Source organism: Bidens hawaiensis, unplaced genomic scaffold, assembly GCF_021521415.1.
Source record: "Bidens hawaiensis isolate Kalapana, Puna unplaced genomic scaffold, B.hawaiensis_p1.1 tig00021711_1, whole genome shotgun sequence".
Taxonomy (NCBI): domain Eukaryota; kingdom Viridiplantae; phylum Streptophyta; class Magnoliopsida; order Asterales; family Asteraceae; genus Bidens; species Bidens hawaiensis.
This window is the reverse complement of record NW_027493378.1, coordinates 186,654-208,356: the sequence shown is the minus strand read 5'-3', so window position 1 is coordinate 208,356 and position 21,703 is coordinate 186,654. Positions and strand designations below refer to the sequence as shown.

The following is a 21,703-nucleotide window of genomic DNA, read 5'->3' as shown; positions in this document are numbered from 1 at the left end:
GTTAATGTTATACTACATATAATAAAGGTTAAACGGCCAATTCAATGTACATGGTTACTTTTAGTTTCAACTTTCAAATCGTCAAAACTCGAAACCAACTTTAACCGAAACATATAAATATCAAGCATGCCTAACCCTAACCAGAACTATTATATAATAACTAAAGAAACCCTTTTTAGTAATCCTGGAATGTTCGTGATTTTGTTGGTCTAGGTTTGAAAAATGACTCAGGGGGGATTTTCTACAATGATGGATTTTTTTTTCTTGAACGTGTTCCTAAGCGAATCAGGCTAGATGAGCGATATAATATAACTATGGACAGTTAGCATTTTATCTTAAAAAAAGACTCGTATTGAGGTTAGTTCGGTAGTTCCAAACTCCATTAAGAAAATGGAATGAATAAAAGAAGAGAAGAATCATCATTCATAGAGTGAAAGAAACGCAAGATCTCTCTAATGTCCACTAATATATAATATTCATTTAGCTTCTGTTTATTTGATAATAGATATTAAGAAACGCATGACCTTGACCTTCTAGATTTTTTTTTTTCTTTTTCTTTTGAGCAAACATTTGACCTTCTAGATGATCATATACTACACAATAAGAATCATGATCCACGACTTGGTTTTTATAAAAAAAACATTGTGAATCATGATTCATGACTTGTATGATTCGAAATGCAAAGCGTCATGTAAACAAAAGCAACATGATAAGAGCGCTTTTCCAACTCAGATTACAAAAGAATGTATTCGCGGTCCCCTTAAGACATGCAAAAGTCCAACTTTCAACGCATGAGGTACTAGTTACTATAAAATGGTTCCTCTAGTCTTAACTCTCGACTCCACGTTTCATGGAAGTGTTGTGTTGATCCTATTTAGCAAAGTTCATTACAAAAATGGAAAAAAGAGCGTATGGGTCGGGTCACCTTTGATTGTTAACCTGCATAAACAAGTAAACAAGTCAGAATTGGTGCATCTAAAATGAATGAAGATTTATACTCATTCATTGGCTTCTCAATTTCAAGTTGACTTTTGTTGACCAAGATAAACTAAAGGCTGTTAGCTTACTTTGGAGCAAGAGGCGTTTAAATAGTCTATGGAAGATTCAAAGCTCATCATGACCTTGAGGTTGATCCTTGTTAACTGCTTCTAGTTTAGCTTCTAGTTCCTGTAACACCACTCATATACAATCAGAAGATCCGATATAGAAAACGGGTCAGGTCAGGCTGACCCAGAAACATTTTTATATCAAATAGTATTATTATTATTATTATTATTATGATAATCCAACCTTTTTAGTATAGCGGTTTAGAAGGTGTTAAGCATTCGAATGACCCACAAACACCTTTTTATCCCTTTTTTTGAACGGCGAATTTTTGTCATCTGGGAGACCAAGACCTCCCAACTCTTTGGTGTTTTAAAGGCTTTGCCTTTGCCAATGGACCAACCCCATTATTAACACCTTTTTATCTAACAATATTATTGTTGTAACTTTCAACCCGTTTGACCCGCTTCCTTTTCAATCGAGTTATAAGTAAACGGGCCAAAATAGTCAACTGCAGTCAAAATGATGATAAGACATGTACCTTGAGTCTTCCTTCCTGGCACAGGGCTGGAGTTGTTAACAACGCTGAGTATCTACAATAAGATATCAATATTATTTCTAGGTCCACTACGTTAGCGGGGGGTGGGTGGGTGGGGGGGTATAAGAAAGACAATCTTACTCGCAACGGCTTGGTTCATCTATATCAGCAAGTTCAACTTTTGATCCACATCTTAATCTGACCTGTTACATGTTGAGAAGAAACCATATGTTTATTGTTCTGAATCAACCGGTTTATATGACTGTATTAATATTAGTATAACATAATGAAGTAACATACTGTTAGGCTTCCCTGAGGCCCATTCCAACATTTGTCTCCATTTGAAAAGATCGTAACTCTGTTTGACTCGTCAAATTTATCCCATTGCCTATACACATAATAAGAAAAATCATACTAGCTAAAATTAAATAGCAGTCAAGAAGTTAAAGAACCGAATTTGAGTCAAAGTTTAATGGGAAAATAAACACCAACCCTAAACGAGTTGTGCTGTGGCCCTCCTCTTGGATGGCTTCCTTATAAGGACAGACTTTATAAACATACCTGAAACAGATTACAAAAACGCAAAATTACAAAAGAACACCAAAATTTAGCATAAAATCATTGAAGAACTCGAAATTCAGCATATAATAAGAAATATGAAGTTTATAACTTGTTTTCTTTTATCTCAAAGCATTGACCGTATAGTGAATAGAACTCCTTCTCTGGACCTGTAATATCAAAAATAGATTATTACATGTTTAATTTTGGGGATAAATTTTAAAACAAAATAAAAAGATAATTACTTACCGAAGTCATGACCTAGCTTTTTGGTTAAACTCGTTATTCTTGACTGTATTTTAGATAGCTTCCCACTAGCATCATCATATTCTTTTCGCACATTTTCAGATTCTACAGTACAAACATATAAACAATGATTCTTCACTCATGCAAATTTAAGAATGTTTATATGTTCAAATGAACAAAAAACTTCCATTTTTACCAGATGTATCCACCGGAGTCTGAAATGGGTTAACAGCCTCTATAAACTTTTTTACAGTTTGTTGAATCTTCACCAACCATGACGGGTTGCTAGTGCTTTCGAAATCTTAACATATATAAAGTTGAACATAATAAATACGAAATAAATGACATGTCAAAATAATAAATATAAATTTCATTTTTATCTGACATGTCAATTTCATCATCTGACCCGTATTTGTGGGAATCATCGTCTGGAGCATCATGCATGTGATCATCATCCTCATATTTATGATGGTCTTCCTCGGTTTCCGTGTCATACCCGTTGTACTCCTCATCATGTGCATTATCGGATGTATCATCATCATCAAGATCATCATCATCTTCATAATAATGCTTAGAAGTGCTTGCATCTTCCTCGTGTTCCTCGGTTTTTTTTCCGGTCCAACGCGAACCAATCACACGACCTAATTCTTCCCTTGATAATGAATCAGTATCTTCAGATGCATCATCTTCCTGAAAAACGGATGGGTTATATGCAAAGATTGATTAATAACAGTCAGACAAGCCCATTGTGATAATGACTTGGTATCTTCACATTTAGGCCTGTAAACTAACCAAACAAACACAAACAGAGCATGTTTGTGTTGGTTCAATTAACCTTACTAGAGCAAACGATCAAACACGAACAATTAAACATATGGTTTTTCATGTTTGTGTTTGTTAATAAAGAATATAAGCATGCTCATTTCGTTTATGTTAGTGCAAATGGTTTATGAACGTAAACAAACAGAACCATACAGAAATAAACAAACATAACTAAACATAAACGAACGGATAACTGAATAACACCACTAATAAGTACATGTAAACATCGATCTGTCGGGCCTAAAAGATAGTAAAACTACACTAAATTGTAGCGGGTGATTTTAATTTCATAAAACTAGACAAAACTGTATCGGGCCTACAAAACTTAAATGAGTATACAAACGGGCTTTAACGATCATATCTGAATAGACAAATGAATATAAACAAACTTAAATGAACAAACGTTCACGAAAATAAATGAATGGATGGGACATGTGTTCATGTTCATTCGTTAAGTAAATGAACAAAAAGTTTTGCTCATGTTCATCCGTTTATTTAATAAAAGAACATGAACGAACTTCATGCCAAAAGGCTCACAAGCGCTTCACTTTAGTTAGCGCCTGGTTCGTTTACAGGCCTAATCACATTAAGTGACAAAAACCAAAGGAAACTAGAGGAACTAATTTGAAGAGACTAAACAAGAAATTTCACTAAAACTGTGCAACACTAACATTTGAGTTACAGAGAGTCTTATACTAAGCTAAAAAGAAAAACCAAAGGAAAACAACAAAAAATAAATCAGAGTCTGATGAATTCCAGCTTAATATAAAGAGCTGAATAATTGCTGCAACTGCTCAAAAAGAGTAAATGACAAACAATGTACCTTACTTCCCGACACATGAGAATGATCATATTCATGTGCAGCATCAGATGATTCCTCAGGGTCATGTTCATGTGCAACTTTAGATAATTCCTCGTTATCTTCAACATGCTATACAAAAAAAATAAAATTGAAAGTTCAATAAACATAAATAGTAGTATAGTATAACATTAATTTTAACAAGTACCTCCTCTTCTGCATTGTCATGAGATGCATCATTGTCATCATCATGGTGGGCCACTGTAGCTTCAGTATCAGCAGGGGGCTTGTTTAGATCCTAAGAAACAAACCTCAAATAGAAAATTAACAGATGCAAAATGAGGAGCAAACTTGATGCAGGAAAAGTAAGTATGAAAACTTCACGTAAGTACAACTCTCACCTGACCCGAAAGCGAGTGATCATGAACCCTTGCTTCCTCATCAGATTTACTTCCTACAGTTCAACTTTTTCTTCAGCTTTTTGTTCCTCAACTTTTTCTTCAGCTTTTTGTTCCTTTAATTTTGCTTCTTCGGCATCCCTTTTCTTCTTTTCCTCATTCTCTTTCTGAATACGTTCTTTCTCCTCTGCCTTTTCTATCTGTTCCTTACGCTCTAAAGAAAAGGTAACAAATTCCATATTAGAAAAACATAAGATGATAACTAAAATATTAAACACAAGTACCCTTAAGCTGCTGAACAAGCCCCTTGAGTATGTTTTCCTCATTCTTTAACCTAGATAACTCTTCCTCTTCTTTTGCTGATGAAAGCTTTGCTTGTTCAACTTCATGCTTTCTTACTGTAAGGCCTTCACGAAACGCCGCGATCTTTTTTCTTAATCTATCTCGTGCTACCATCCCAGCTTCCCAACAGGTGTTTTTGCACTTAACTTTACCATCATATTCGTCACTTCCATCACAGCAATCTGCTCAACAAAACAGTGTAATCATTGGCTTTAAAATCAGAATTTGAATGCATAGGTAATTTCATAGCCAACTTCAATTCAAATGTCGCCTTAATCAACCAGAAGATAATAATGGCAGATATATAGTTTTATCAGTGACAGAAATACAAGCTAAGGCCTATGAGAGACATATCAAAGTTAGATCATTTCATTGATCACGACATATTATGTTTTATTGGTGTAATGTCAAAGCAGCAAGCTAACGTGATAACAAATTAGATTGTAAAAATAAAGATACCGTTTTCCACATCCTAATGGCAATGGAAACTGAATATCAACTAACTGATTAGTTAACAAGATAATAAAACATTTACATGAATTTACATCTTGTGGCAATGTAACAGCAACAGGAGCTGAAACCAACACCTTTAATGTGAAAATAGAGAAAGGATATTCTAAAGGTTCCTAAAGCAGTATCATTAACCAATTGTAGGAACACTGCATCTCTGATGCATCTCAGACACTATGTATACAAGATGATATAATATGCCTAATTTTGAACTTAGAATTCTAATTAATCTATCAAACAACATGTCCACTAGACCAACATCCAAATACTTGTTCAAGTAAATCAGAAGCACCTGAAAAGGAAAACCAATGATTTGATGACAATGCCCAAATAATTAAAGACTAGAGACTGACAAACACAGATAACAAAGCAGAAAGAAAATATCATATAATCCAAAGGCCAAATAACCTTTTAATCCATAAGATTATATATAACACTTTAACTACAACTGTTTACACATGTGTCAATAATATACATAAGAATAAAGGAGAACTGTGTGACACACAATGCAAATCAATTATTGAAACATGATGTCACTATTGAAATTGAAATTCTATCTGCCTAATCTGTAGGCTCTAGGGTATATCTACAGCTTCTGCGTCAGTTAAATAATCAGATAACCAAAGTAGCAGAAACATCTTTCTCTAGCATGATAACATGTAACACGATAAACCCATCGAATTCATAAAAACAAGAGATCACAAAAGTCTAAACCTCACAAATACAACAAGAACAAATGAATAAAAAGTTTACTCACCACAAATCCCATCATTAACCCTAGAAGAATATATAACAAGTGGACTATGACCCAAGTTCCGGCAATAAAACTTCCCAGAGGGACACGCCGACGTCCCTGCAATGTGAAAAACTCACAATTATGGCATCAGTCCATAACCAAACATAAACACATCTAACTCAAAATTCAAAACCTATTATGACTGACTGCAGTTAATATCGGTGCCATAGCTGTTATCGGACCTCTAGCAGAATATCGGTACCCATAACATAGGACCGATATATCACAGATTTTCCTGATATCGTTTTGTTAATTGTTAATTGTCACTTTTTAGTGTTTAACGTTAGTGTTTTAAGTCTTAATAAGTTCCTACTTGCTACAATTGTAAATGCTTTGTAAGTTGCAAAACGTTAATTTGTTAATGGTAGGAGTGTATGTATACTGAAGTGTTAGTGTTGATTTTCTATATACATAAATTCTGCATGATATTAAAATAAATGATCCCACCGATATCTGAAATATAACTGCATAGATTAAAGTAAAATAATATAATATAGAGCGACCTGGCTCATCAGTGCCGTCAGAGCAATCACAGAAGTCATCATTAAGCTGAGGCTTAGTGAATGATTTAGATCCATCTCTGCATTTAATCCTCATCTGTTGGATAACAATAACAATAATAATATGAAATGATGGTTGGTGATTATTTAAGAAGAATTAGGGTTCGAAATGGACCTTTGGGAGCAACTCCGAGGATGTTATCCGACGGCCGATCTGAGGAGTAAGATCGAGCTGAAGAGTAGCAGTATGAAGGATAATTTGATGGTTTTATTTTAGCTTGAAATTGAAACGAGGGTTTGATTTTAAAGGGATTCGCAGATGATGTGGTCGTGCATTTGATCGGAGTTAATAGAAGCGCTACCTACAAAACACCACAACTACTAGTAGAATAGAAGCCAGAAATGGGGTTTATCGGACCAAAACGACGTCGTCTTCGCCTTCAGGAATTTTCATGTTCAAAAAGCTCGTGGCTCGAAGCTCGGGCTCGTGGCTCACTCGATAAAAGCTCGAATAAAATTAGTTAAAAAGATTTGATTTGAAACATCCTGATTTGCGTTGACTCATTTTTGTAACCAAGCTCGGCTCGGCCTAGGCTCGGTTCGATCATGGCTCGGCTCGTTGGCTCGATTTAAATCTCGTTTAGCTTCGAAATCAAGCTAGAGCCTTAGCTGAGATGCCTCGTTTAATTTCAAGCCCGAGCTCCAAACCACCCTGGCTCGACTCGGGTTCGACTCGTGAACAGCTCTAAAAACACTGCTTCTAATTTTAATTACACTGTTACGCTATGTTCCCGAGTCTCGTTTAAAGAGGGGAGGGGAGAGAAATGAGAAGAAAATATGAAGGAATCATGTTCCTGAGATTTTTTAACAAGAGGAGGGGAGGGGATGAGAGAGAAAAGGCTAGAAAACTTAAGTAAATACCCATCCTTCCAAATTGGAGAGATTTTGGGAGAATATGTGTGTGTATAACATTAACTACCTATTAACTCATATATTTTATTTCCTTTTCTTCCCTTTTTCATTAAACTCGAAAACATGAAATGAAGTGACACATTTTCCTCCCCCTCTCTTTCTTTTCTCTTTCAATTCTCCTCCCTTTCTTTTCTCACCTTAAATGAAACTCGGGAACACAATGTTAAATTCAACACGATAAAACGGTAGCCTAACGGGTAACAAGATGTGCCGCATCTGATGACCGGAAGCAGGGCCGGTCTATAGGGGTGGCGGGGTGGACGACAGCCACATGCCCGACACTCTGTCAGGCCCGAATTTTTTTTATAAAAGTTAAATTTATTTTTATTAAAAACAATATGTATGTTTAATGTTTAAACTTAATTACATGACCACCAGCTTGGTCTAGTGGCAAAGGGGGTATTACTCTCAACTAAAAGATTATAAGTTCAAATCTCATTTGAGACATGTTTAATCCTATTTTTATATAAAAAAATTTTACACAACCCAATTTATAACCAAGTAAACCTATATAAAAGTTTAATTGTTTAAATCAACAAAATACTCCTTTTTAATTAAGGCCCAAAAAAAATTTCGCATTCGGTTCAATTTTTTTTTTGTGCTTTCTCGGAGCCGGGCCTGGCCGGAAGCTGACAGTTGTAGTTGTTAGTTGTAGCCTTTTAGAAATATTTAGGTGTTTGGCAAAGTAGTTAGAGCTTTTAATAAAACTAGTTGGGTGCTCGCGTGGTGCGGTAGGGTGGGCGTGCAACCTGACATCAACCATATAATCAGTGTCGATACATGATTCACCTGATGACAGTGCGCATATAAACCGAATGTAGACGTGTAATTCATGCAAAGGCAGTACGCGTGTAACCGGTGACGAAAATCAAGAAGCAAAACTGAAATACACAGTAATTTCAAATACATAATTTTTTAAACCAATCTGTTTTGATCCGAGTCTCGTTTCGACCCGACACTGTTCTAATCTGAAACATGTTCTGACATGACCCCTTTCGACTCAAAATATTATTGACACGAACCGAACTAAATTAACCCTTTTATATCGACTCGTTCCGACCCTAATTTGGTTTTACACGTGGCCTGAGCTCGTCTGACTCGACTTGTTGTCGAACCTAACCGGTAATCACGTAGTATGTTAATATTTTAAAATTAAAGAAGTATAGCGATATCATACTCGAATTAAAAAGAATAAAATGTTTGTTTTTATGATGTAACTTTTTGTTAAAAATATTATATTGTGAAAAAGGTTATGGCTTCTTAAAAAGTCGTTGAGTAGTTAGTTTTGAATAACAGTTACATGTGTAACTATTATATATACACAAAAGTTGGTGGAAGTTCAAGTACCAAATTTGTAAATGCAAATATAAAAGCTTGTAGATTTTTCTCAAACGCTAGTAGTAGCAGCGTTTAAATATTGAGGTTTTTCTCTTAACTTAAAAGTTTCATGCTCTTTCAACCAATCAAAGTTTTTTATTGAGTATGAGTTTTTTTAGGGGCAATTTCATAAAATAGTAACCAAGTATCAAAGTGTTCCAATTAGGTCTATCAACTTTACAAAGTGTTCCAATTAGGTCACTAACTCTCGTATTTTATTAAATTAAAGGTTTTAACATGTTTTTTTTAACGTTTTTATTTTTTGTTTCACATAGAAAATCTTTTTATCTTTTTTTTATGTTGACATTGAGTGGCGACGTGGATTCTATTTTTTATTTTTGAATTTTAATATAATTAACGTTTTTTTTTAATTTTTTTAAAAATATATCTACATATATTGCAAATTCCGACCCCCACATCTTATCCTTCATTTCTTTCTTAGCAAACAAAAAAATCGGTGAGACTCGATTTGAAGATTTAGTGACCCGATTTGAGAAAAATATGCATGAGTGACCTAATTGGAACACTTTTGAAAGTTTCTTACTATTCTATGAGATATTCCCCTTTTGTTTTATTAAAAGCTTGAAGCTAAGCTCTTAAACCTAAAAGCTTTAAGTTCTTTCAACCAAACAAAGTTTTTTATTGAGTATTAGTTTGTTCTTAGGTGTTGTTGGTTTTTTCATAGGTAAAATGTTTGCAGTCTGCAGACTACATCTACAGACATCTGTAGAAGAAGATGTGGATCAAACCTATGCAGTTTACAATAAGAATACCGTTTGTTTTTTAACGTATGTAGATTACTAATATAAACTGGTAGTATTTTACGAACTATGGTATTGGGTGATGTTGGTGCTGAATGGTGATAGTGGTGGTGGTGATGGGTGGTGGTGGCTGGTTGTGGGTGGGTGGTGGTGGATGGTGGCGGTGATGGTGGTGGTAGAAGGCGGTGGTGGACGGTGGTAGTAGCGGGCAATGGTGGTGGTGGACAATGGGTGGGTGGTGAGGGTAGACAGCGGTGGTGACGAACGGTGGGTGGTGGTGGTGGCGGCGGACGATGGGTTGGTGGTGGCGGACGATGGAGGTAGGTGGTGATGGATGGTGGTGGTGGTGAACGATGGATGCTTGTGGCGATGGTGGACAACGGGTGTTGGTTGGGTGTGGTGTTTTAACCCTCTGCAGACTTTAAAAGATCTCAAAAGTAGATGAGTCAAGTCTACACCAAGAAGAGTTTGCGCAAACGTTTTTTAATGAAATGTCTTCGAGAAAATAAACAGTCCGCGGATGACAATGTATACGGGTGGTCCTAGTTTCATAACAAGTATTTTCCAATTAAATGATAAGTGCAACTTAGGGGATTCAACCCTAGGTGATTTTCCATCATCATCTGATAAATCAAATTAAATTGTCTTGTGTTTTGCTACTTGTCTCTTTTAAATTAGTTAATTTATTAGTTTAATATTTAGTAATTTAAAACCCCCTTTAATAATTATAAAATAATTAGTCGTGTCAGTTTGTTGAGTCTAATTAGTTAATTTACGTAATTTAAAGAGTCTCGTTGGATCGATATCCGTACTTACTTAGCTTTACTAGAGTCGATCGGTTCACTTGTCGATAAGTAGTTTAGTCGAGTTTTAAAGAGTATAGAGTATTACTTAGTCTAGATTAACGTAATCCTGTTAATAATTATTTGACTACTTTTAGCATCACAGACGTTTCATTAAAAAACATTTATGTGGGCTTTTCTTTGTTCATATTTGGCATGATATAATGCTAAATACATATGTTTCTCTTGTATATAATGTATCGGTGTTTATTAGTCTTTATCCGTTTTCGTTTAGAAATTATATACTACTAACTTAATAATGATTTATAGGTCTCGAGTGTTAAACACAGTTGAAAAGAGCGAAAAAAGAGCTAAAAACGAGTAAAAACCGAGAACCGGAAGAACCGGGATTTAACCGGACAGGCACGCGAACTGGACAACTTGGAGCAAGCCACGACACACAACCAACTCCACTAGGTTGACCACGCGACGCGACGTGTTTGTCACACCTCGACTAAAGGCGGCGGAACACGCCGGAGAACAACGGATTGCTCAATAACACAATGACACTATTAAAGTGACAATATTTACTTAACTCATTTGTTTCATTCAATAACTCAAATACAACTTGTTCAAAGATTAAATACAAACAATTACAAATTCATTAAAGTATCCTAAAGGTATAATCTAAGTGATAAGTCTTCAATCTTCATAAGCATCCTAAAAGTAAACCAGTAGCATGCATAAAAATAGATTTAATCAACACGAATGTTGTTGAACAATACACTAGTTTTTATAATATGTATATAATGAGGCAAAAATCACAATTCGTATGTGCAAATAAACTATAGCAACAACCATTGTAAATATAAATAACTAAGGATCCTTTGTATTTGGTAAGAACCAAAATACTCGGATAATGATGTCATATTCTACTAGCACAAGGCTAAAGTAGCTAGGGGTGCGTATGATCATACTTATTGAGGCTCAACAACAGCATTAAAATAAACACTCGTGCACATAATCAACTTGAGGCATAAACAAAAGATCGAGCAAATATTCATATACACACATAATGTAGAATTGTGGATTAATAATGAGGTCTTAAAACATGTAAGTTTGAATATGATACGCATGCCACCCCCAAAAGTATAAAAGCGTAAAAAGGAGGAGTGTGATTACTCACTTGGAATAAGTGACTTTGGTGTAGAATTTGTTCAAGAGAAAGCTTCAGGAAAACGAGCTCAACGAGTTAACGTGCGAGTCTTAGGTTAAAAAGGTCCTTAAATTAGTAGGACGTCTTGAGGAAACTTAAAGTAAAATGAAATGATAAAAAAAATACGTAAACAAAGTTTTTGGGTTTAAAGTGTAAAAACTTAAGTAATTAAAGTGACGGTTTGAAAAGTAAGTTAACCCGAAAGTGAGTCTCAGTGTTCTATCCATATGTTTTACTTAACCTTTGTTAAGTATATATGAGGGGATTGGTTTAATGCAATAGTGCACAACCCCTTGATAGATAAATACCAAAATGGGATTTTAACGAGTGCTCGGTTTAGTCGGTTCGGGTCTTGATAAGTTGTCAAGTCCGAACCCGACATTCCAAAGTGATAAATGTTACGAGACAACTCATTAAAAACATAAACTTAACTAAGTTAGGAGTTCTATGAGGAAGAAACTCTAAACGTCAATTGTAAGTGGGTGTTCGGTTTTGTCGGTCCAATCTTGTTATAAGATCAAGTTGGTTCCGACATACCAAATATTTTTAGAAAACATTTATAATCAGTTTATAAAAAGATCTTAAAAGAAAATATGAGATTCGGTGGCCCGAAACACAACTAGTGTGTTTTAAGCGAGTGAACTCGGTTTGATTCGGTTTGGTTGGTTCAAGACTTGGTATATGACCAAGTTTGGGTCCACTGAATCCATATCATAACAAAAAAAAAATACAAAAATTAAATAAAATAACTTACACACTTGAATCTTACATACAATTAATTAAAACAATTAAATAAAGAGTTAAACGAGAGTTCGATTTTGTTTTAGTCCATGACTCGGTATGAGACCGAGGTTGGTTACGACATACCCAAAACCATAGAACTAATATACAATATTAAAAACTCATATATTAAACGAAAACAATAAGCTTAAATGGATTAAAATGTTGAAATGGACTAAAATACCCCTTTCATGTAAATTTGCCTTAGAATGACATAAACATCTAATTCAACTATTGTTGAAGAAGGTAAAACAAAGAAGAATTGTATTATAACATAAACAAATTGAAAATACAAGATTTAATTACCAAAAGCGGATTCAAACCAAAGTTTAGCTTCTGTTTGACTTCAAAAAGTCAAACTGTCAAGAACATGGGAAAAAAAGCTTACAACTCTTATTTGAGAGACTGTTTGAAGTACTAGCAGCTGAAAATAGGTGGGAATATGTAACATCCTATTTTGTGGATAAAAATAAAATATTTGAAATCTATATTTCAAATATTAGTAAACGAGTAAGTAACGATTAATATGACTCGTTAAAATATGAGATATTTAAACAAGCTCGATGACATTTGAAACTTTTTAAAATAATACTAATATAATAAATTCTTAATTATAATATATAAGTATTATTATTATTATTATTATTATTATAAAGTTTTAGAAAGTTCACGTAATATTGTTTTAAAATAATAACAAAATAATAACTACCTATTTAATAAAGTAAAATAATTGTAGACACATGTTAGTTTGTGGTTAATTCTTACAACTTTTTTCTCTCCAAAACTAATATATGTCATTATTCAATAATTATTCACTTTCCTTTTACACTCTATTGATATTATATCTATAACATGATTAAATTATTCACTTTTCTTTAATCTTTATTTATATTATATCTATATACTTTTATAAAAATAAATATTTACATATTATACGATTATTCATTGTTAGAATATATTTCACAACATACTTGGTGAAATCCAACAATCAAAAACAAACTGTGTTTGTTAAATATTGAAAATAATATAATTTTAAATGTTATTATTAATATATATTATAATAAGTATATTGTTGAAGATTGAAAATAATAAAAAAAACTCTAATATGCTTTCAATTTACGAGGTAATTTTTTTAATCATTAAATTATACATATATGCTTAAAAGTTGATGTATTTTTTAAAAATAAATCTATTTATCTATTGGTTTTTTTTGTACGTTGTAATATAAATTTATAAATAATAAATATATGATTTAAATCTATCTATTTATTTTTAGGTTAATTTAGTAAACTATACATATATATGTTAAATTGTAAGTATAATATATACCAAATACTTTCAAATATAAAAAAGTTTTTCATATTTAGTTTCTTGGGTTCTTTTTTTAATCAAGGATTGCTTCAGGTTTTTTGTGGACATAAATTTGATTGTTAAATATTGGTAAATGGATTGTTTGATACAAATTAACTACATTTGGCTCAAATTTGTTACGGGTGAAAATGGTTAATTTGAATATTTTAAAATTTTAAGAATGCAAATAGATTTATCGTCAAATTTGTTACTGGTTTAAAGTTTTGACTTGAAAATGTAAAAAAAAAATGAAAGTTAATGTAAAATAATTGTGACACATGCCAGTTTGTGGTTAATTCTCACAATTCTTTTCCCTCCAAAACTAATATATGTCATATATCAATAGTTATTCACTTTCCTTTTGCACTTTATTTATATTATATCGATAACATGTTTAAATTATTAATTTTTCTTTAAACTCTATTTATATTATATCTATACAATTTTATAAAAAAGACATTTACATGTTATGTATAATTGAAATTCAGGAAAAAGACTTCTCATATAATAGTTATACAATGGTAGTTCTGCTCACTCAGCCTAAATACTGAAGAAAAGTTACCTTTATTGATATATTTACCAATTTACAACCCATATAAGGAAAAAAGAACAATAGATTATAACAACATATGTTCTTCAATAACTATGTTTTTCTGAGCTAAACCATGAAAAAATGTTTTAATAAGTTTGACAATATAAAAAGTAACATGTTAACCCATTCAATTTTTTGTTTATTCTGCTTCATTTGAGCATAATTTTGCATGACATGCTTCTCATACAATGTTCTGATCACCTTAAAAGAAAAATTTACGCTGACACAAATGTTTCAAATTTGATACAAGTTAAAAGCATTGATATGCTTGAGATTGACATGTCATAAGTGTTCACCATCTATTCTTAAATTTTGATAGTCGAGTGAAAAATAGTCAATTTACCAAATCCTGAACCTTTTGATTTTTTTCAAAATTGTCCTTAAAAATAAATTTGAAACCTAAATCATGTTTAAAATTCTAACTTTCATCCGTTTGACATATTCAAGTCAACACTTTAAACCCGTAACAAATTTGACGATAAATCTATTTGCATTCTCAAACTTTTAAAATACTCATATATCTCATTTTTGACCCATAACAAATTTTGACCCAAATGTAATTAACTTGTATCATACAATCTATTTACCAATTTTTTTTACTGTAAAAACCAAATTCAAGTTCCACAAAACCCGAAACAATTCTTGATAAAAAACCAAGAAATTAAATATGATAAACTTTGTTATATATGAAAGTTATTGTATATATTTACAAAACTAACCGAAAAATGTATAGTTTACTAAATCAACCGAAAAATAAATTGATAGATTTAAAGCATATATTTATAATTTATAAATTTATATGCTAATTCACAACAACAACAACAACAACAACAACAACAACAACAATAATATAGACAATTGGAATGATTTTAAAAAAATGGTTCAACTCTTAAGCATAAATTTATGATTTAATAATTAAAAAAAATTACTTTGTAAAATGAAAGCATGTTCAAGTTTTATTTTTTTTCATAATCTTCAACAATGTACGTAGTAAAATATGTTAATGATAGCATTTGAAATTATATATTCGAACATGGTTTGTTGTTAATTTTTGGATTTCACCAAACATTTTGAAATATACAGTAAAATAATATGTTAATTTTTATTTATATTAAAATATATAAATAAAATGTAAAAGGAAAGTGAATATTGACATATATTAGGGTCAATCAAGATCTTAGTTTTGGAGGGAAAAAATTGTGATGTTTAACCATAAACTGATGTGTGTCACAATTATTTTACTAATTAGAATAGGTAGATTTGAGAAATGATTGTGGGTCCAAGTATGTGAATTAATGTGCGGCTTAAAAAGAGGCTATAGTTTTAAAAATAAATATGGTGGTATGCCTATAATAAATATACGGGTTACGAGTCCCGAGGGTTTCGGTAGTTGAAACTCCAAAATTTTTATACTATATATAAAAGATTTCGGGAGTTGAAATCTTAATGGGTTCGGGTGTTGAACCCCAAATATAAAAGGGGGAGTTAATAACCCTTATGGGTTAAAAATGAGCTCATAAGGAATTCGGGTGTTAAAATCCCAATGAATTGAGGTGTTGAATTCCCAAAGAATATTGTGGAGTAAATATAAGAATTTCGGGTGTTGAAATTCCAAGGAATTTGGTTGTTAAATTCCAAATAAAAATAAAACATATTTTTATAAAATGATGTACTTACTTAGCGAAAGCCAATAAAAATATGTTTTAAAATGTTTTCAGAAAAAGCACCCCTAGATGGTTGAAGCTTCATGGATGGAACTGGACTGACAAAAGAACCATACTTTTCGTGTTTAATAGTTTGTATAATAAAGTTTGTTTTAAACATATTATATATTTTTATAAAATAAAACGTCACCATGAGTGACAGGTTTTGGATCTAAACTGGGACCTACTCTGATGTGTATTTTGTAAAAGTATTATATATATAAAAAAATAGGGTGTTTCAGAATAGGTTAGTATTTATAGGGAAAAGATTAGGGTGTTACCACCAATCTCTACCAATAGGAATACATGCATTAAAGTTAGTTGGTTGGCCTTAAACAAGTTAAAATATCTAGAAACGAGTTTGAAATCTGGTGCAGGTGTGTGGTTGCCCCACGCGACCATCTCACCCTTCCTGGCCGCACGGCGCGGCTTGCCTAGGAGGGTGGGTTGGTCTCCGGCTTTGCTTCATTGGCGAGTTTAGTCCCTGAAGTTCGTTTTATGTCGTTTTGAGCATAAAATGAGCGTTTTAAACATCGTAATGGATGCTATCGCGATCCGAAAAGTGTGAAACAAGTTTGTAACATAAAAACCACTATTATTCAATATCAAGGGACTCGGAAATCAAAACCGAGCGAGTTTACTTTACAAATACAAATATGAATTAAACCAAAAATGACGAATGTCACAGTGTCCTTATGGGGTGGTTGGTTGCTTTCTTGGACACCGCGTTACGCGCACTGATCAATTTTTCTCTCTACATGACTCGGAGATCCTATTCTTCCAGAAAGTTTCGACTTATGGAATGGTTTTGAGGTCTAAAACTATTATATAAACATATAAACTATTATATAAGCTATCTAGTCGAGTGAATTCTTTAAACTACCTTTTATTTCTGTGTTGTAAGGTAGGATTTCTTATAAAGGAACCTGTCATAAAATAAATTAGCAACCATGAGCGAGTCTAATTAAACTTGTAATTTTAATAGCTTATTAGGGTTCCATAGGTGTCTCCTTGAAAATGGGCGAAGGTCATGTTCGTTTTCCCCTTAAGTGAATAATTTTAAGATCCTGGTTCCATAACTTAGCATTTTCCAACCATTTGATAATTGATGCATTAGGGATTCTAGCCTAGTTGGTTGTTTGTCATCATCTGAATTAAGTCCAAGTTCTAACTTGATTCGTCTTTAGTTTTATTAATTAGTTCTAATATTAGTTTAATATATGTTTTTAGTAAAACCTCCTTTTAATAATAAACAAATAGTCATGCCTATAGTTAAGTTTAAAGTTAGACATAACTTATAGAGTCCGTGGGTTTGATATTCGGACTTACTAAATTGTACTAGAGTCGACTGGTACACTTGCTTAGTTAGTAGCTTTAGTTAAGTTTAAGATACTAGAATTATTACTTAGTGTCTAGATTAGCGTATTATAGTTAATAGAGTATATAACTATGATGTATATAACATTTTACATCTTTTTAGCATTAAATAATCTCAAAAAACTGTAACTTTTATCTAATAATATAGCTCAGATAACTATTTATCATGATAAAATGTATTTTCAGGTAAACCCAAGCCTCAAACGAAGAAACAAACGAAAATCCAAAATAAGATAAAAGAAAACCCAAGAAAACAAGCCCCCATGTTTCACTGAACACGCCCCCATGCTTTCCTGTGCAAGAAAAGACAAAAATCTACAAGAAAAAGACAAAATATTGGACAGATGGACACGGGGCCGTGGTCACCTTCCAGAAAAGACAAAAGAAATATATCAGATCACCGGAAACACAGGGCTGTGCCCCATGAAGCACGCCTCCGTGGTGAGTCATCATGTATGATCTGATATAACAATAAATGCGGCTGGACACCTGTACACGGGGGCGTGCCTCCTTTTACACGGGGCCGTGCCTAGTTCTCCAGACTGCCTATAAATAGATGGGCATGTTGCACTCATTTGGTGTGCATGAAGAAAACTTCTATACGAGGTTCTCTTATAAAAACACCCACTTTACACTCATATTGAAGGTCTTGGGGAGAGTTTGAAGGCTTGGAGGCTATCATCATCATCATCATCATCCATCACCATTGAAGAAGGGAGATTCATCCACATTTGGTTAGATTGTTCTAGTTTGATCATGTGTTTATTATCTTCATCTCTTTTAATGTTCATAACCATGCTCATTATGAGCTAAACTCCATTTACCATCTAATTTCTATGAGGAAACTTTGTTTTACTTGATGATTATGTTAAACATGTGATATAGTTTGGTAAAGTACATGGTTATTTTGCAATTTTCCTTTGATGAACAAATGTTTTATCACTTTAAATCAATACATCAAGGTTGATGACTAATTTTTATTAATGATTCACACATGTTCTTGGAGACTAGAAATGGTAAAAAGAATACCTTGATAACTTATTCAAGATAAAACATGGATCCTTATATTGTACTTATAAGTTATGATTTATTTCTCTAGTTTTGGTAATTCTAAAATGACATCGTTATCACGATTTCTTTGGTTATCATGCTAGTTAAAGAAATCACATGTTAATGGAATGCCTAATTATAACCTAATTAAATCAACCAAGGGGAGGTTGTGTGAGTTAACTACAATTACCCGAAGTTGTTAGAATTGGTTTTTGAGAAATCAAAGTCAATCCTAATCTTTCTACTTTACTTAGGGGCTGTTTGGCAACTGCTAAACCATTAAGTGCTGAACCATTAAGATGTCTGAATGATCAAGAGACTCTGAATCAGCAAGTGCTGAACCAGTAAACTGTTGTTTGGTTGGATGTCTGAATAACTATGCAGAATGACTATTTTAACCCTATGACATGTTTCGTGCTGAATGAACTATATTTGTTTGGTTAGAACTCTGATTGATGAATAATCATAAAAATAAAATACATAATATCATAGAAAATCAAAATTAGAGTCCATTAAAACATACTAAAATTCAAATAGAAATTAATACTTTGCGTACAATGTGAATTTTATTCATTAGAAATTAGTTGAGTAGCTATCTCATCACGCAAATTAGTCATATACTCAACGCTTGGTGAACCCCATTCTATGTCGTGAACGAACTGACCATCACCTTCTCCACCTTGTATTTGTAACATCCCGTTTTCTAGTTTCGGTTAATAAATGAAAGTATGAGTTATTATGAGTCGGGCTAGTGTTGGGTTAAATGGAATTGGGTTATGGACTTGGGTTAGAGGAAAAGAGGAAAGACCATGGGCTAAGCCCATGATCCATAAATATATAAACCATAAACACCACTTAATTCCTCATTTACACATATTCCATACACCATTCAAAACACACACTTAAGCTCTCTCTCTCCAAGCCGAAATCACTAAGGAAAACCGATCCCTATCCAAGGTAATGATAGTATGATATTGTATGAGCTTAAATCCGTTAGATATAGTCACGAAACGATGAGCTGACACCGTTAAAAACCGTTTAAGTCACGAGATCCGGGTGGAATCGCATATAAACCGAACCTAAGATGAGCCTAGGGGTCACCCTAGCTCAAATCTGGATTGAACGGGACGAAAAACGGTGAAAAACGAGTTAAAACTCGTTTTTTCCGGCGAATCAGCGGTTTTCCGGCTGCGCCGCCGGAGAAAGGGAATACGAGGTATGAATGTCAGGTCAGGGAATGTTCTGACATTCCCTGACCTAACCCTAGTTCGCTAAGGGGTAACTAACGAATTAGAAGTAATTCGCTAGCTGATTCATCTAAGGGAATATAACGAACTAGCTTTAGTTCGTTAAGGGAAAAGATAGCGAATTACCCTTGATTCGCTATAGTTAAAAGATAACGAATTGGAAGGTCCAATTCGTTACATGACTGGTTCGCTATGGATTGATTCGTTAAGGGTCCAGTTCGTTAGAGGTTTCAATTCGTTACAAGAACCAGTTCGTCATGACAAGTCAATTCGTTAAGGATAAGTAACGAACTAGAAGTTTAACAGAATTACATAATGGTCCCCGGATTTAAAGAAGAACGATTTAATTACAAAGAAGCCGTTGAACTTTTAAGTTGCAAATTAATTAATGATTTAAAATGCTAATGGAAAATGTGATAAGACAGTTAATAGAAATAAAATTTTTATTTCTAGGGGCTGCCGCCAGGGGCTCTGCCCCTTGGACCCTGCTAGGGGCTGCCACCCCAAGACCCCGCTTCCAGGGGCGCTGTCCCCGGACCCCCGTTCGTTGAGGGTTATAAGTGGACTAGAAATGCGATATGGATAGTGATAGTAATTAATATGCGTAATTGTTATACAGTTAGTCGTGCTCAGCTAAGGAAAGGATTAACTATAAACGGTGAACGTAATCGCGTTCAGGTGAGTTTCTAGCCTCACTTCCTTGTTATGTTTTCAGGGCTGTGTGCATACTCGATGTGATAGTTAATACACTTACCTTAAGTGGTAAGTGTATGCCTTGTATAATTTATGTATGATGATTGCTTGACGATACGCAAACGATCTCCGGATATTGCATGTTCCGTCAGGTGGTAGTTAATGATATGATGGATATGTATGATGTAAGATATGACGTATGTATGAATATATATGATGTATGCATAATGTATGTGTGATATTTTGACAGTACGTGAACGCTCTTCGGAGATTGCACGTATTGTCAAGGAAAGTATGTAAGAACAGGCATGGTACAGTTGCATGAAACAAAGGGACCAGACCCTAATAATATTTGTGATGGTAGGGACATGACCCTAATAATATCTGTGACGGTAGGGACCAGACCCTAATAATTTATTTGATGTTGGGGACCAGACCTTTATAATATCTGTGATGTTAGGGACCAGACCCTTATAATATCTGTGAGGTTATAGGGCGGAAGGCTCTTTAAATAGGATGGATAGTTATATATGAAGAGTAAGTATGATTAATGTACACCCCTTCGGGCACGTGTGCAAGCATGAGAACAGATTGTATGTTGTATGATTAACTAGAACTCACTCAGCATAGCTGACTTTTAGTATGCACGCAGGTGAGTAGATTGAGGCAGCTTGCATAAGAGGAAGCACATGTCATGAACTTGAAGAAGCTGGCATCTCAAGAAGTGTTATGTTATGATAATTAAAAGACAATGTTTTATGTTTAAATAATTTGAATGCTCGTTAAGACAAGGATTAATGGTCATGTAATGTAATGGTTGAATGTTCTATAATATTCCGCGAAAGTTTTAATTAACTCTGATATTTAGAACTATGTTTATGAGTAAATCCAACGTTAAAGTGAGACACCGGTAACGGGGCCTTACAGTATTTTAGAAAAGATAGTGTTCTCATCATAGTCCATTAATAATTGATCATGAATATTGCATTTCCTTATAAAATTATGGACAGCGAAACAAGCAATCACTATGTCTCTTTGTATTGGAAAAGAAAATGGAGCCATTTGCTTTAGGATTGGGAATCTAGCCTTCAAAACACCATAGGAGCGCTCGATAACATTTCTGAGTTGTGCGTGAGCATGATTGAATCTTTCTTCCTTAGTTAACGCTCGTTGTCGTCGAAAATCGGCTAACCAGTACCTCGTATTACGGTAGGGAGTCATAAATCCATGAGTGTTGGTGTATGCCGCGT

General features: G+C 33.6%; 1 pseudogene across 1 annotated transcript; it reads right to left on the bottom strand.

The window, feature by feature from the left end:
- Nucleotides 1–737: 737 nt before the first annotated feature.
- Nucleotides 738–6,650, bottom strand: LOC143564062 (glucosidase 2 subunit beta-like; annotated as a pseudogene). Its single transcript, XR_013140780.1, has 16 exons — nt 6,557–6,650; nt 6,015–6,110; nt 4,690–4,929; nt 4,409–4,619; nt 4,216–4,305; nt 4,032–4,139; nt 2,764–3,076; nt 2,583–2,684; nt 2,390–2,491; nt 2,253–2,310; nt 2,075–2,143; nt 1,883–1,970; nt 1,724–1,785; nt 1,586–1,637; nt 1,068–1,167; nt 738–939 (listed from the first exon to the last, which is right to left on the bottom strand). The product of XR_013140780.1 is annotated as a glucosidase 2 subunit beta-like (transcript).
- Between the last annotated feature and the right edge of the window lie 15,053 nt (nt 6,651–21,703).